Below are 13744 nucleotides of genomic sequence, written 5' to 3' on the forward strand. Positions count from 1 at the left end.
TTTTTTAATTTCTTACTGTATCAAAATTTTTAAATGCAACTTTCTTTGATTTTAAAGGATTTATCAAATAAGGATTTTGGGTATTTTAGATTATTTGCTATTTCATAAATCTTCAAGATTTCTTCATCTATGAACTCTGGGCTGCAATTAGACAAAGTTCTCAAAAACATTGATGAAAATATAGAAAGTTTAACTCCATCTTGATATGTAGAATAATAGTGCACATAGGAACAATTATTTGTTGGCTTGCTATATATTTTAAATTTAAAATCAGAGTTTCCCTTTATAATTAAGACAGCTATAAGAAGACAATGAGTTATTTTATTCAAACTCAACACTAAGATTTTTTAATAAGGTAAACTATTTTATTCAGCAAGAAAATGGGTTATATCTATATTCTTAGTCATTATGCATAAAACATCATTACCACATAGCTCTATTGGGAAGGTTTTTGTTAAAGTCTTTTTTCAAAGTATTCCATTTACAAATTGCTTTGGACGGGTGAGAGAGGATTTCTCATTGCCATACCAAACTGAGTGTAAAATTCATCATTAAACACAAACTTTGCATCAACAATATAAAGCGTGGAAAATTTTCATATAGTTTTCCAAAATTAATAGTACATAATTTTTTATAATGAAATAAGTGTGAATTGTGTTGCTGTTGATTTAAAATTAATTTACGAGTGAAAAAGGAACCAACAGACGAGATAGTCAGGCGGAGGGGACGACGCCATAAAGGAAAAATAGTAGCAGACTGGTCAGAATAACCGGCTAATTCAGTTCATCGTCATCGGGGCTAAATAGGAATGGAGTAGCCTCAGCCAAAACATAATGTGGTAATGCCCTACACAACAAACTGAGAAGAAAGTATGCATGAGACCACTGGAATATAGTGGTAAAAGTGGGAAATATGGAGGGACACTGGTGACTTCCTACAGCACACCGTTGGGATAGGTAATGTTACCTTTGTTCAGTAGTCTTATGTTCGACTTCGCATTTCTTGTTGACTAGGTAGCATTAGGTGGTCCAAATTGGCAAGTGGTAATATTAAACAGTTAGTTATATATGTACTATATGATTATATTGAATGATATGTAAAATTCACTCTACCATCTTGTTCAGTCAATCCCCAAGAAAAATTATACAGTCCACACTTTAAATAATAGTACCCGAATTACTGGTTATGTTTCATTAAATATTAATGTATAATTTTACATCCCAGTTTTGTGTGAGAGTGGTGTGAGGGTTGTGAGTATCAGAGGAGACACTTTCCTGTGACTTAGAGTGTCTTAAATCCCACCTACCTCAGAGGTGCAACAAAACTGGTAACTGGTGTTTGTCTTAGTTGCATCCTACCCAAATTGCCTGTATGAATGTAATAGTGAAGTTCATACAGATAATTTCTCACAAGCTTAATAAATCATTAACGATGCCCCATGGACTGGTGGCTAAAGCTCTCACATCACACAGCAAGGTTCCGGGTTCGATTCCCGGCGAGGGTAGAAACGTTGGGGAGACTTCCCCATATTTCTTATTCTCGAGTTACTAAATGACTTCTCACCTCTGGGGTCCCAACTTCCTCAGCCTCCTCTGTGGTTAGCCCTTCCACAGTTACCCCTGTCTCCAATTCTTTTGCAGTCCTGGAGTCTTAGGTCCCTACCTCGCCACCTCATTCTGATCTCACTTCTTCATTGTCTCGCTCACAAGTTTTCTGTCTACAAAACTTCATACAGTAACTCCTCCCCATCGCCCCTCTACTTCTCTAAAGTCCAAAAAATTCTCATTGCTAAAATTTTCTTTTAACCCCTCCTTCCCTTCTACCTGCACATTTTTCTTTCCAGTCTCTGTACCTGTTTCGTCACCTCTAACTGCCTCTGTTACGAGTGTGGAATTTCATCATCCTCCCAGGTACCTTACTCTCCTGTCCCCTCCCAAGCTTCTTCTCCAGTTCCCTCTAACCTTTTGTCCCCCCTCCCCTACTTTGGCAAACTCCATCGTCGCCCCAATCTTTACTCACCCTCCTCCTTCCATCTGCAATATCTTTCCATATACAATGTCCTTGTCCTCTGAAACACTTGAAGCTATCTCTGAGGAGACTAGGCCACTGATGGACACTGATCCACCTCCTGTTCCTACTCTTCACTCTTCTCTGTCTGCACAACCCCTTTTTTTGCAGCGTCCCAATCCCTCACTGCTTGTTTGTTTTCCACTGCCTCCACATGTGGACTTTTCTAACCCTTCTAGTCCAAAGATACCTCTACCTTCATATTATATCTTTCTCTTCGCAAATCATGGCTTATTTGCAGTGGAATATCCATGGCCTCAGAGGTAACCGGTGTGAGCTTCAGGTGTTGCTCTCCCAGTTTTCCCTTGTTTGTGTTTGTTTACAAAAACCCAAATTATACTTTGCTGTTATCCATCCCATCTCGGGCTATGTTTTATTATATTTATCGGATCGTTTTCTCGATGGAACCTTTAATGAAAGTGCACTTCTTATATGCACCAGTATTCCGTACCGTCAGCTCTTTGTTCATACTTTGCTGCATTACACTGTAGCCTGCGTCCACTTGAATAAGTGGTATACAATCTGTTTTTTGTATCTCTCTCCTTCTCGGGTATTATCTATCCCAGATGTTGCACTTCTTGTGCAACATCTTCACATTCTATACCCCAAACCTCAGGCAGGCATTCTCAGAGGTGCGTGCCTTGCTGGTCTCCTGCTTGTTCTCGGGCAATACGTTTGGAATGCAGTGCGTGGGGCAGGTATTGGTACAATAGAACCACAGAGCAATTCCTTGATTTAAGCAGAGGAGAGTGGTTGCCAGCCATGTCATCAGTGACACTAAACACACTTGCTGGCGGGATTGTTTCTATTGTCACTTCGGCTTCCTCTATGAGTGTAGTCTGGAAAAAGTATGGAACCTGAGTGGTAAATACTCTCCCTACCCGGCTTGCGCTCTTCAGGTTGCCGGTGTCACTATAGCAAACCTTCTTGACGTTGCCACCGAAATTGGTAATCATCTTGTCCATATCTCTCAGGGGCTCCATCTATGCCCCTTGTTTTTTTCCTCCAAGTCTGCCAGAGAGTTAGAGCCCTTAAACTTTTCTTCTATCAGGGAAGAATCTTAAGTAAGTAAGTAAGTTTATTCAGGTATCCACAAATACAGTTACATAGAATTATCATACATAGCAGCATATGTGTAGAGAACCTGGGATAACCCAAAAAAGTCAGACAGAGTGACTTATTTCCATTGGGGTCCTTTTATCTTATTATTATAATATAAAGGTTATAATATTTTCTTATTATTCTATAATGAAGATAACATCTTATTATCATACTAAAAAGACTATCTACTACACGAGGGTCATTAATACTATCTACAATACGAGGGTCATTACTAGGAATAAGGTAAAATTACACGTGTGTTAGCTAAATAATAAAAAATCATTCCCCTCCCTTTCTGTAGCTACATTCATCAGACACCTCTTGGCACTCTTCTTTAACTGGTTCATGCTATGACTGGCTTTGACATGTGTGGGCAGTCTGTTTCATTCCACTGACTGTGGCTACTACAAAGTTGTGCTCTCTCCCCCTAGTACTATGATTGCTTTGGTTCCCAACCTTGATAAAATTGGAAATTCTGGACACTGTGAGCAATTTTATAAACATGATTTAGCTTCAGTTGTTTTACTCTGTCTTCAACATTCAGCATATCCAACTGCTGTAATTCATCCTGGCCTACATGCTCTCTTGGACCCAGCCCCAGGATGAATCTTACGATTTTGTTCTGGGTGATTTGAAGTCTATCTTTCAGTTTTTTTGTCAAGGCAGAGTACCATGAAGAGCAAGCGTAATCCATATGGCATTGTATAAGGGCTAGACATAGGGTCCTGCGAGCCTCAGTAGGTAGACACTGTGCTTGTCTATACAGGAACTTCAGTCTGGCATTCGCTTTCTTTACTACACTGTTCCCTATCAATTCTCCTGACATGCATGGGTCAAACGAGATTCCCAGATATTTTACAAAGGAAACCAAAGTGACGGGCTCCCCATTACACTGGACATTAAAATTATTTACCCTTCTCAGTTTATGTTTCGTGCAAAAGAGTATGGCTTCAGTTTTCCCGAGGTGTAATGATAGTTTGTTGTCTACTAATCATTTGCTGCAGGACTCCAGTTCCAGTGTTAATACATTAGCTATATCTTGTGGGTTTTTATCTGTCACTAACAGAGCACTGTCATCTGCATACAGTAGGAGTTTGCACTTGACACTGATAGGCATATCATTAACATAACATAAGAATAATAAGGGATCCAGAATACTACCTTGGGGAACTCCACATGCTGTCGGCAGGGGTTCTGATTCCGTTTTGTTGATTTTGACAATTTTCTCCTGTTGCTAAGGTAGGACTTAAACCAGTCTACAGAACCTATACCGATAGCTTGAAGTTTCTTACATAATATATTGTGGTTGACAGTATCGAAGGCCTTTTGCAGGTCTAAGGTTACCATACCTATGAGGTTCCCCATTGACATTTTAATTCTCAGGCAATCCATCAGATTAATTAGGGAGGTGTCGGTTGAGCAAGATCTAAAGCCTGATTGATAGCTATGGAGAATGTTGTAAAGTAAAAGGACACAAGTGCAACTAATGTGACATTTTATTGTGGCAACGTTTCGATCTCCAGGAGCTTTGTCAAGCCGATACAAACAGTATATGGACACAGAGGGTACATAAAGGCTCAGAGTGAGATGTAATACTAGTGAGGTACCATTTCCATGTTCACTAATGGTAATAGTAGCAGTGGTAGTAGTAGTGACAAAAGCTGTAGCAGTAGTAGTAGTAATACAATATGGTAGAGCAATTAATTCGTACATGAGTAAAAGGATATTAAAGCAATTACTTGGGTAACATAAAATAGGTTGGACAAATAGAGGCAGCCTGTTTCAGTGTTCACTCTCTGTAAAGTGCTTTGTGTAGTATAACAGGAGAGACTATGTGATGGCAGGGTTTACTGTTTTCAGGAGGATTCTCGCTAAGACTTCAGAGATGGTGGAGCTGCCGTTGTTTTGTTTAATAGTATTCGAAACAGCGATCAGTGCTGATTCGAGGCACTTGCGTCTGCAGAAATTAGTTTCTTTGATCACTAATTGGGGGTCTCTGAATTTCATGAGATGATTGGTGGAATTTCGGTGTTGTACACAGGCGTTGTTCAAGTTATCGTTCCTACATGCGTAAATGTGTTCATTGAGGCGGGTGTCGAGGTTTCTTGCTGTTTCACCTACGTAAATCTTGTCACAGCTTCCACAGGGTATAGTGTAAACTCCTGCATTGACTGGTTCGTGGTGCTTTGATTTTGTCCTGGTTAGATCCTTTATTGAAGTGCTGGAAGCGATGGCGACTCTGGTGTTAGCTTGTGAAAGTACTTTAGAAACGTTCAGTGCAACCTGGCTGTTGGGAATAATTATAACTTTGTTGGGAGCGGTGTTGATGCGTGGAGAATTAATGATCTGAAGAGCTCTTTTCTTGCAGTCTTTGATGAAAAAAGAAGGAAAATGTAACTCAGTGAATGTTTGGTGAATATATGTACATTCCTCATCAAGAAACTCAGGACTACAAATTCGGAATGCTCTTAGGAAAAACCCGATGATGATGCCTCTTTTGGTCTTGGTATCTTAACTGGAATAGAAGTGTGTGAGATCATTTTTATTGGTAGGTTTCCGATAAACTTGAAACCTTATGTTGTTGTCTACTTTGTGAATGAGGACGTCGAGGAAAGGTAGCTTGTCATTGGACTCCTCCTCTAGAGTAAACTGAATCGCCGGTTCAACTGCGTTGAGCCTTGCCTGAAGATTCCGTACATCAAAATGTTTGGGAGTTATTACGAGGACGTCGTCCACGTAACGTAACCAAGTGACGCTTTAAGGAATGATGTTTGCGAAGTGTTCGGACTCTAGGTGTTCCATGTATAAGTTGGCTAGGACGGCACTGATGGGGGACCCCATTCCCATGCCGTAGGTTTGTTTGTAGAGCTTGTTATTGAAAGAAAAACAGTTGAAATTAATACAGAGTTCAATTAGTCAACAAAATCTCCGGGAGGTAGAGGAAGATTAAGGTCCTGATTGACTTTACGTCGTAGAACCTCGATGGCTTTTGTGGTAGGTACATGGAGAATGTTGTTGCCACTAAGGTACTTAACTACTTGAGAGTACACCGCCCTCTCTAAAATGTTGGATATTATACTGAGTATACTAACAGGCCTATAGCTGCTTACATCAGACCTACTATTTTTCTTGAAGATAATGTGCCTTTTACACTTCTGGAGCTGGAGGCAACACTCTCCGTTTGCCGATCATCAGCAGCTGAGCCTGACTTCATTCATATTTGTATGCTGCAGCATTTGCATCAGTCAACTTTTGCTGCCCTTTTACTACTCTTTAATCGTATTTGGTCAAAAGGAGTTCTTCCCCAGCTATGGAAATCTGCCATTGTTCTCCGTTTCCACAAACCGGGCACTACGGGACATGATGCATCCCACTATCGTCCCATTGCTCTTACCAGTGCAATTTGCAAGGTGATGGAACATCTGGTAAATAGACGTTTGATGTGGTATTTAGAGACTTACAATAGTCTCTCTGCTAGTCAATATGGCTTTCGTAAGGGACGTTCTACTATTGTCCCCTTACTTCACTTAGATACATATGTTCGTAATGCCTTTGCAAATAACCACTTAGTTATCGCCATCTTTTTTGACCTTGAGAAGGCCTATGACACAACTTGGCTCAGGCCCACTCCTTAGGCCTCCGAGGCAACCTACCATTTTTCCTTGATAACTTCTTATGTGAGAGACATTTCTGTGTTAGGGTTAATAATATGCTTTCCCCGTACTTTGTCCAAGCTGAAGGGGGCCCTCGGGCAAAAAATTGTAGCTCTTTTGTTTACCGTCCGATTTCCTCCAGTTTTGGTGCACAATATAAAGTGTTTTCACTCTTTCTTGAAAATGTTTATCAAAAATATACCTCAAACAACAACTGAGAAAAGACTGAAAAAGGACTGATTTACTGAAAATGCCCTTGTGTAAAACATTTTTCCTATATGGGACGACGAAAGGTTGTTTGGACACTTGGTGCCGAGAGAACAATGCTTATACGAATTTTATACGTGACCTGACCTCTAAATAACTTATCTTTATTTCACAAAAAAATAAAGTTTGTTAGTTCTTGGAATGTTGCAAAAAAATCTTCCCTTTACTCCCTCATAACTCTCAAAGTATTAGTAATATTTCCAAAAATTGCACGAAGGAAATTAGAGAAATCATTATTCTACAATTTTTGTAAATATTATTCCATTTAATTAAGTAATAAAGACAGAAATAGGTACATTAGGTGAATAAGTTACTTCCGAGATATTGGCCGGGAGCGCCGGCCGGCCCCCCGTCTCAAAAAAAAAAAAAAATTCTCGAAAATCGCGTTTGTTTGGGTGTATTTCTTAGTAAACTGATGTTCTAGTGCAGTTATCCTCTTCAAAACACCGTTTTCTCTTACTCAAAGACGACATGGAGAGGAGTAACTCATTTATATCGAAATATTCCCGATAATCTCTCGCCATATTATGGCCTATTTTATTCAGTCTAGAGTATATAACATGTTTGTATGTTATTTAGAGTGTTTATTATATCATATTAGATCAATTCTGATAGATAAATAAGCCGTAGAGTTGATATATAAGCTGATATAAGCGTAATAATGAAGTGATTTCTCCTGGCACTCTCTGGAGCGGTGGTAGGCCTGGTAGGCTCAAAGTCTACGGATAAGCTCCGCCTACTGTTTTATGATGCCAAATAGTCAGTTATTATATTAGAAAGAATAATGCAAGAAAAAGCGATAAAAAACAAGGAAAAAATTCCAAAATATATATGGGCTGTGAGCAGACGTGATCCCCATATCACCGTCACCTTACCTGATATAAATGACTATAATTTCTTGTAGAAACGTCGTAAAACATTCATTCTGGTACCATTGTGTTGCCAAAGAGTTAAGCTATTTTTCGGTATATATAACTCTCTTTCCATAATTTTTCCATTTTTGGTTGAGCGCGCGCAGAAACTTGCCCGAGGGCCCACATCAAATTACTTTCACCAGACGTGAGGGTGTGTGTGTGTGTGTGTGCGTGTGTGTGTGTGTGTGTGTGCGTGTGTGGGTGTGTGTGTGCATGTGTGGGTGTGTGTGTGCGTGTGTGGGTGTGTGTGTGTGTGTGTGGGTGTGTGTGTGTGGGTGTGTGTGAGGGTGTGTGTGTGGGTGTGTGTGAGGGTGTGTGTGTGTGGGTGTTGGTGTGTGTGTGTGTGGGTGTGTGTGTGTGGGTGTGCGTCCTTGTGTGTATGCATATATTTGTACGCTCGTGTGCACATGTCCGTGCGTGCGCCCTCGTGTGTGTATGTGCGCGCGCGCACTAGTGTGGGTGTATGATCCACTTAATATTTGTATTTATAACTCATTACAATTGTGACCAGGTGTGGACGTATCAGTGGTTCATTACTTTGTAATTTGTTCATGACTGTAACCATGTATAGGAGTGAAGCTGATTCATTACCTCTGTAACTTGCCATGATTAGTGACCAGATCTACCTGGAGTTCATTACCTTTGTAACTAGTTCAGCTATCATAACTTTGGGGTCCAGTCACTGGACCCATTATGTACCTTTGTAATCTTTTGACTACCGCCCACAGGATGGGTATGGGGTGCATAAAGATATTAAACTAAAGTGTGTGTGTGTGTGTGTGTGTGTGTGTGTGTGTGTGTGTGTGTGTGTGTGTGTGTGTGTGTGTGTGTGTGTGTGTGTGTGTGTGTGTGTGTGGTGTGTGTGACTCAACAATCAATATTTGCACCAATAACTCACTACAGTTGTGACCGGGTGTGGAAGTGTGAATTGCTCATTACTCTATAATTTGTTCATGATTGTAGCCAAAGTATAAACGTAAGTAACCATTCTACAGAATTCATTACCTTTGTAACTTGTGAGCTCATTACCTCTGTACCTAGTTCAGCTATCTACCAGATCTACCTGGAGTTCATTACCTTTGTAACTAGTTCAGCTATCATAACTTTGGGGTCCAGTCACTGGACCCATTATGTACCTTTGTAATCTTTTGACTACCGCCCACAGGATGGGTATGGGGTGCATAAAGATATTAAACTAAAGTGTGTGTGTGTGTGTGTGTGTGTGTATGTGTGTGTGTGTGTGTGTGTGTGTGTGTGTGTGTGTGTGTGTGTGTGTGTGTGGTGTGTGTGACTCAACAATCAATATTTGCACCAATAACTCACTACAGTTGTGACCGGGTGTGGAAGTGTGAATTGCTCATTACTCTATAATTTGTTCATGATTGTAGCCAAAGTATAAACGTAAGTAACCATTCTACAGAATTCATTACCTTTGTAACTTGTGAGCTCATTACCTCTGTACCTAGTTCAGCTATCAAAACTTTGGGGGCCCAGTCCCTGGACCCATTACGTACCTCTGTAATCTGTAAATACCTTTGTAACTTGTCATGATTGTGACCAGACTTACCTGGAGTTCATTACCTTTGTAAATTGTGAGTTCATTACCTTTGTAAATTGTGAGTTCATTACCTTTGTAAATTGTGAGTTCGTTGCCTCTGTAACTTGCTCAGCTATCAAAACTTTGGAGTCCAGTCCCTGGACCAATTATGTACCTCTGTAATCTTTTGACTACCGCCCACAGGATGGGTATGGGGTGCATAATAAACATATTAAACTAAACCAGACGTTCTGTCGTCTCTGATCATCCATTGTACCTATATGGCTCGCGTATCCCAGAAAATGATACGGTCAGGTTTCGCAACCTTCTGTTTGATGGTAGGTTATCCTGGAAACCTCACACTACCTCTCTAAAGGCAACTTGCCAAAGCTGGCTGAACCTCCTTGAAGCCCTCGCTCATCTTTCATGAGGGGCTGATCGTAGAACTCTCCTTAAACTACATTCAGCCTAATTTTATCGAAGCTCTATTATGGCGACCAGATACAGCGGCCTGTCCCGCAACTCTTTCTTCCTTGATCTCATCCATCAACAAGGATTACCTGACAGGATTACTCTTTACCTGTTGAAAGCCTCTATGCAGAGGCGAATATTCCATCCTTGACCGATCGCCATGATGCTCATTGCCTTCGCTATTATGTTCGCTCTTATGACCTCCACAATCCTTCCATATATAGGATAGTCACGAATGTTAGTAGAAGTTCTTTGTTTGTTTGTCGCCCCTGTTTACTCCATCCCTTTTTTCTTCGCCTACATTCACTCTTGTCTTCTCCTCAGTTACCACCTTTTTATGTTTGTGGAGCATCTAATTTTTCCTACTCCCTTGGGAAGTTTCGACAGTTCGTGCGTGTTCTTTCCCACTGCTATGTGTGAAAGCCTAACTGCCTACGGTGGCTTCTCGCTAGTAAGTAAGTAAGTAAGTAAGTTTATTCAGGTATACACAAATACAGTTACATAGAATTATCATACATAGCAGCATATGTGTAGAGAACCTAGGATAACCCAAAAAAGTCAGACAGAGTGACTTATTTCCATTGGGGTCCTTTTTCGCTCTCTTTTTCTTAACCACTTCCGATCTCATTCTCATGCCATCACAGTGTACACCAATGGTTCCAAGTCTTCTGATGGCGTCGGATACGCAGCAGTGTTTCCAAACAGCATCATGCGAGGGTATTTATTATCTTCAGCTAGCATTTTTACGGCTGAATTGTGTGATTCTCATAGTGCTTATCCTTATTGTATCTATGCCTGTGTCACCATTTGTGGTAGTTTCAAACTCCCTTAGTGATTTACAGGCTGTAAGAAAATTTGATTCACTTCATCCTCTAGTTATTCATATCCAATTTTGGTTACGTTGTATCTCTGGCAAGCACAACGATATTGTTTTTGTTGGGTCCCTGGTCATGTTGACGTACAGGGCAATGAACAGGCAGACACTGCTGCGCGGTCAGCAGTACATGACCTCCCAGTTTCATACAGAGATGTTCTGTTCACAGACTAATTTGCTACCCACCTTCGCACCCGCTGGCAAAAACGTTGGTCTGATCTGCTAAATAACAAATTAAATTCTATAAAACAAAGTATATGTTTCTGGCCGTCTTCTTCTCATCATTGTCGAGGTTGGAACTCTACTCTCTACCGTCTTCGCATCGGCCACACTCGTCTTACTCACATGGAGAGGTACCTTGTTCCACTATGTGAGAATTGTCAAGTTCCAGTATCTGTTAGCCACATTCTATTGGACTGTCTACTCTATCAACGAGCACGCAGAATTTACCTCCAACGTCGTCATCGTTCTACTGCCCTTACTTTACCTTCCCTTCTTGCTAATGGACCCTCCTTTAGCCCAGACACTCTCGTTCACTCTTTGACAGCAGCTGATTTACTCCAAAACTCTGAAGATGATGCCTCTAGCTTTCCTCACAACCCTTTCTACCTCACTCTCTTCCTACCCTCTACCCCTGTACTATCCCCTGCCCTGCTGCACTGCATTACCTAATAATAATCCCTCTCCCTCTTGCTACCCCCTACCCCTGCACCCTTCCCTGCCCTGCTGCACTGTATGCCCCTTGTAGGTTTAGCGCTTCTTTTTTATTATAATAATAAATACGATAATCCCATTATTATCTTTCTTAACAATGTGTATAATTTTCTCATAATAAGACTGATAATTACATGCACAAGGCATGCACAGGCATCCTCGTGTTTCTTGCACTGAGTTTGCGACTTTGTCACAATAACACTGCTGATTACAAACACAGCATTCTCTTACCATCCACACCTTATGGTGTAAGTGTTTGTCGTAACCAGACGCAATTAAATCTGCACGATCCGAGAAAGGTATCCCCGTATCCCACAACTCCAGACCTATTTACCTTAGTGCACGCAAAAGGCGTAGCAGATGAGCCTGGAAACCCAGGCTCATTGACAAGTTGAAGGTCCCTTAAGAGAGGTGCTTTGGTACCTTTGAGAGGCTGTTTATCCGAGGAGTTGAACCTATCTATCCTTTCCTTAAGTTGAACCTGATTTTTTCCCCCATTCCTCCGGATGCTGTGTAACCTTACTGGTGTAACGTACCAAAAGGATGTAACAATATTATTAAATTAAAAATACCTCATTTGATCAGCTTCATTCCTGTAGCACTAGTGGATCTTTTCAAAAAAAGATTCGAGGCGTTAGTAATAATAATAATAATAGCTAATAATAATAATAATAATAATAACCTCTTGATCAGAACTTTTAGCGTAAAACACTCAAGAAGTCTCGCTCAAAATCCTTGCGAGGACCAAGAACTGTTGTAATCTGGACCTCCTTTAATGGAATATACACCAGCATTAATAATTTGAAGTCGATCAATTAAATCAATCCCCAGTTATCACACGAAAATTAATTTCTCAATTTATTTACTGAAAGTCACAAATTTCTACTTTGCCCACTGACAACTCCAATTTACCACTAAGAAGATACACTAGTGAGAAAGGAATGAAGCCAAGTGGATGAAGTATCCTCAATTTATATAATTGAAAAGGGTACCTTTCTAAGTAGGGCACACTTGTGCTGAAAGTTTGAAGGTAATTAAAACGAGACGCTCTCACATTATCACACACTGTTACCTGGAGGTTACCTGGAGGTTATTCCGGGGATCAACGCCCCCGCGGCCCGGTCCATGACCAGGCCTCCCGATGGATCAGGGCCTGATCAACTAGGCTGTTACTGCTGGCTGCACGCAGTCCAACGTACGAGCCACAGCCCGGCTGATCCAGCACTGACTTTAGGTATCTGTCCAGTTCTCTCTTGAAGGCAGCCAGGGGTTTATTGGCAATTCCCCTAATGCTTGATGGGAGGCTGTTAAACAGTTTTGGGCCCCGGACACTTATGGTGTTTTCCCTTAGTGTACCAATGGCGCCCCTACTTTTTATTGGGGGCATTTTGCATCGCCTGCCCAGTCTTTTACTTTCGTAGAGAGTGATTTTTGTGTGCAGATTTGGGACCATTCCTTCCAAGATTTTCCAAGTGTAGATTATGATATATTTTTCTCTCCTGCATTCCAACGAGTACAAGTCAAGTGCTTCCAAGTGTTCCCAGTAGTTAAGGTGCTTGACAGAACTTATACGTGCAGTAAAGGATCTCTGTACACTCTCTAGATCTGCGATTTCACCTGCTTTGAATGGAGATGTTAATGTACAGCAGTATTCCAGCCTAGAGAGAACAAGTGATTTGAAAAGGATCATCATGGGCTTGGCATCTCTCGTTTTGAAAGTTCTCATTATCCATCCTATCATTTTCTTTGCACGTGCGATCGTGGCACTGTTGTGATCCTTGAAAGTGAGATCCTCAGACATTACTACTGTGAACCCATATGCAAATGAATGTACAAAATAAAATGGAAAACTGGCATACATACAGTCTGCCTTGCTGGACAGATCTCTTAAGAGACTACTGGAGGCCCAATTTTCCCCATTTATTATTGAAAGCTAAATACAATATTTACACTAATATTCTGGGTATTCTGATTAACCACGCCGGTTACCTTGACTCACAAACCTGGTCACATTGCCTCCCAAAGCTGTCTACCACATATCCCCAAGATGGTTACTCTGTTCACCCAAGCTTATTACCTAGGCGTCCCAAGCTGACTTCCTAACCTGGCGACAGAATACAAAGCTGGTTATCCCGAAATCTGAAGT

The 13744-nt window shown here is 40.9% G+C and overlaps 1 protein-coding gene across 1 annotated transcript in view; it reads right to left on the minus strand.

Annotated features, from left to right (window-relative positions):
* Positions 1 to 13744, minus strand: part of LOC128698469 (uncharacterized) — a 101291-nt gene that overhangs the window by 13073 nt on the left and 74474 nt on the right. The gene's annotated exons all lie outside the window — the stretch shown is intronic.

This window comes from Cherax quadricarinatus, chromosome 88 (genome assembly GCF_038502225.1).
Source record: "Cherax quadricarinatus isolate ZL_2023a chromosome 88, ASM3850222v1, whole genome shotgun sequence".
Lineage (NCBI taxonomy): Eukaryota > Metazoa > Arthropoda > Malacostraca > Decapoda > Parastacidae > Cherax > Cherax quadricarinatus.